Here is a 4,407-nt window from a genome sequence, read left to right on the forward strand (position 1 = left end):
GCCAGCCTCGGTGCATGTGGCTGGCTCCATAACCACTGTGCTATGGGTGCCAAGCCTCAAAACAAATTTTAAACCAATGAATACTAAATCATTGAAGCCTATCAGTATTGAATAAAATGTTTAATATTAGTAAGGTGTAAAGTAAATCAAGACAACACAGTATTATTTATGTCATATTGTCCAACAAAATGTATACATTTTTTTTCTATTTTTAAAAACTGATGTTGGGGTGGGGCATGGTGGCTCATGCCTATAATCCCAGCACTCTGGGAGGCCGAGGTGGGAGATCACCTGAACTCACAAGTTCCAGATCAGCCTGAGCTAGAGCAAGACCCTGTCTCTAAAAATAGCCAGGCGCTGCAGCAGACGCCTGTAGTACCAGCCACTTGGGAGGCTGAAGCAAGAAAATCACTTGAGCCCAAGAGTTTGAGGTTGCTGTGAGCTGTGATGCCACAGCACTCTACCCAAGGTAACAGCTTGAGACTCTGTCTCAAAAAAAAAAAACAAACTAGTGTTTATTTTCTACCAACCTTACTTCTATCTTAATAGCTTGTGGAAGAACAGCTTAAGATCACTCAGTGGTTGTTCCTACCCATTCAGTGGCCTGAGCAGTGGAAGCTGCAGACCAGTCTTCAGTGGCAGGCTGGGCACTCCAGTCTTCAGTGGGGAACTGCTGCATGGGCACAGAGGGCACCTACAACCTTCAGACCAGTCTGCAACCTCAGGCTGAGTAGCAGTAAATTCAGGAGTTGAAACAGTCCATTCACCCTGAAATTCCTCCTTGGTCACAGCTTTCTCAGCAGCCATCTGCTCTTTCTTTTCAATCCCTTCAGGATCTCTGTAGAAGTAGAGGTCAGGCATGACCTCCACAGGTGTTCATGGGAGATGGTGCCATACATGTGGAGAACTTCCCAGGCCAGCATCCACCACCTCACACCTACTGAGTGAACTCCCTTGTCCTTGTATGGGATAGAGATGTCCACATAACGCAGAAGAGAATCTGTGTTACACAGAGCACCAGTAGGCAGATTAACACAAGATGCCTCTGTGAGAGGCTGGTGGTCAGGCCTGGGATCAGTAACCACCAGAAGACAGCTTCTGGAACAGCTGCCTAGATCTGGTTAGCAAAGGTTCTGGGAGTGAAGTAGCCAGCAATAAGGGTGGCTCCAGTGGCAGCAGTAAACTTCAGCACAGCTCACTGAACAGTATTTCTGGAGGATATACTGACATCACCAGGGTTTTAAATGACAACAATGGCACAAGCTCCCGACAGAACCTTCTCCCAGGTCCTTTTCAGATTTAGGATGTAGATCCCATCACTTTTCCTTTTAGAAAATCAAGGTCAGTGCCACCAAAGTGGGTGCATACTGCAAGGAATTTGAAGACAACCTCCTCCTTCATTTGCAGGACATCAAGGGCTCCAGACATTGTGAACATTTTACATTACAGTGAGAATCAAGAACAATGCCATATGGACATCTCCTCGCTAAGCAAGATGGAAAAAGAAGATGTTTACAAATTCACTGTCATACAGCCAATGGATTATGCATAGGCATTGCTTTGGATACAAAGATCAAGCTATGGGATAAACATTGTTCAAGCAGGTACATATTATAATGAAGCTTGAAATAAATTTAAATGGACAGAATCTACACTGAAAATATCATAGTTTAAAAGAAAGAAAAAGGTTTTGTCTTTAAACAAAGAAAAAACAATTTGTAATATTCATCACTGGGAGGCCCAGAACACAAACCTCTATTACTAGCTTCACAAACCCTACCTCAAAGAAGTTGTTTAGAAAACAAACAAACAAAAATGCATCTGTGATTGGCTTCCTTTTTAAACTGGATAGGTTTCTCTATCCAGACATCCTTCCCTACCTGTCAATGCATCCACACCCACAAACAATGTCTCCCACTAAACTTGCTTAGAAAGTAGTAAAGATACTTGCTCATTCCTTGATGGATGGCCTAAACCACATCTCCATCTTTAGCAGACTGGATACAGCTATAGAACATCTGGCATTGTGTTTCCCATTCATAGACATCTAAAAGATAGGACACTTAAGAAATTTAATGTTTAGATGCGGGTGGGGAGCTAAGAGAGTGCTATTTTGGGGTACAGCAGGCGAACTGGAGTGGAAACCATCTGGTTTTTATCTCACAGTCCAGGGAAAAAGATGAAGTTGGCAGTCTGGGCTGGAAATGCCACGAGGGGATTCTTCTAGTCACTCTATGGCTAAGGACCTGATGAAAACTTTTTATTTGTTACCTCACGAAATTTCACCCCCTGTTGTCAGGTTATATAATCCAATTCCAAACTCTGATTCTCAGCCAGTATCTCAAACCAAAGCAACACAATATCTCAAAGGTTATTAGACCATGAAGGTTCCTATAGGACAGAACTTTAGTAATGAAGGCAGTTTTAAAGTCCCAGAGACTGGTTCAGAAGACCACACAGTATGCTCTCCTTGTCTAAACTCGAGAAATGACAGTCGGTTTTTTAAAGAATAAATCACTAACAGCCCAGAAATGTTGAAATCCCTATAAAAAAAAGAAAGCAGATAGGAACAGATTGATGGAGAAATTAAATTCAAGGAAAAACACATGCAGAAGACAGCTGTAAAGTTAGCATTTTGAAGGAGTTCTAAAGCCTCAAGTCAACGGATAAGATATGTGCAAATGGTTTCTTTTAAAAAGTTGAATAGTACAGAAAGGTTCATAATGAAAAACACATGTTCATTTCAATAAATGAAAAAATAGCATTTGATAAAAGTCAACAAGCATTTCCTGATTTAAAAAAAATCATGGCCAGGCACATTGGCTCATGCCTGTAAACCTAGCACTCTGGGAAGCTGAGGCAGGAGAACTGCTTGAAGCCAGGAGTTTGAGACCAGTCTGACCAAGATGAAGGTTCCAACATCACAAAAATAAAAATTAGCCAGGTGTGGTGGTGATCTCCCAAAGTCACAGAGACCTATGGAAAACAGGTAGCTTCTCCTGTTTTCCAAGCAAGACAGACTTATAAATTCTTTCTTCCTTGGCCATCCTTGTTGTCTCAACAATCGGATCATCATAAGATGAACAACTTAACCTAGACTGAAATCCCTTTGTGGTTTCAACAAGAAGTCTCTGATCTTTGCATCCAGCCTGTGTTTCTGTAATTGTGAAAATGTAGTAAATGGGCTAGATTTCAATAACAACCAGTTAGTTACTCAGGTTCGTTCTGACTCAGATTCTATTTTAAAAATTATTTGTTAAGGGCAGCGCCTGTGGCTCAGCGGGTAGGGCACCGGCCCCATATACCAAGGGTGGCAGGTTCGAGTCTGGCCCGGGCCAAACTGCAATAAAAAATAGCCAGGTGTTGTGGTGGGCACCTGTAGTCCCAGCTACTTGGAAGGCTGAGGCAAGAGAATCGCTTAAGCCAAACAGTTTGAGGTTGCTGTGAGCTATGACACCACAGTACTCTACTGAGGGCGACATAATGAGACTGTCTCTTTTAAAAAAAGAAATTATTAATAACAAATGTGTGATCTCTCATGGGACTAGAGTTTAAAAAAAAGAATGTGAAAATACAAACTTTTCCCTTATTTTACATTCTTATTTAAGTGTTTAACTCTGCTTAAACCAAGGCTCACAAAACAGTGATCTAAGAAATTATTTTCTTGATTCTCTATTCCCTTTCATTATCTCAAGTCACTACTGACCACCTTCTTTCCCGTTTCAAAGAGGCAAGTTAAAGGGAATGGATCACATACATATAGGATATCCAAAACCGAAAATGGTATGTCCCATGGCTTACAGGAACATTTTCTATTTTCATATACATGGGCTTTAAAGCTCGTACTTTTCCATGTACATGGGACAAAAGAATGTATGTAACATGCCCTCTAGCCAGAGTTCTGTTCAAAATACTTAGCTCCAAATATGGAGACTTTTGGGTGGGGGGAGGGTTGGAAAGAAGTCTTTGTGAGAAAAGAATCAAGTTCTGAAGTTGTGTGGGAGGGTAGAATTCAGGGGTCAGGCCACACTGAGAGATGGAGGCCGGGAGTAAAGAATTTCCCCCCAAATGACCTTAAAAATAAAAAATGAACAATTTTAAAGCAAGTAGAGGAAGCCAAAGAACTTCTTATCTGCATCCAAACCATGCTCAACTTTAACATTTAGCTTCTGGAAATCCGGGCTGCTCCTGCTCTGAGCAGTGTCCTCCCACACTTTCTATCAACTCTTCCCACAGACAAGATCCACAAAAGGATTCCCTCACACTGGAGAACACTGCTGTATTTTTAAGAATGTAAAATCCGCCCTTTTTTATAGGAGATTTCCTCCTTCCACTTTATCTTATCATCTTCTTTTCCTTTATTCCTCTGATGAGAAAAAGTAGCTAATTTTCTTAGACATTTTTATT

General features: G+C 41.3%; 1 pseudogene; it reads right to left on the reverse strand.

The window, feature by feature from the left end:
• Positions 1-547: 547 nt before the first annotated feature.
• LOC100958747 lies at positions 548-1,428 on the reverse strand (annotated as a pseudogene).
• Between the last annotated feature and the right edge of the window lie 2,979 nt (positions 1,429-4,407).

This window comes from Otolemur garnettii, unplaced genomic scaffold (assembly GCF_000181295.1).
Source record: "Otolemur garnettii isolate 467f Iridium unplaced genomic scaffold, OtoGar3 scaffold00142, whole genome shotgun sequence".
NCBI classification, from domain to species: Eukaryota; Metazoa; Chordata; class Mammalia; order Primates; family Galagidae; genus Otolemur; species Otolemur garnettii.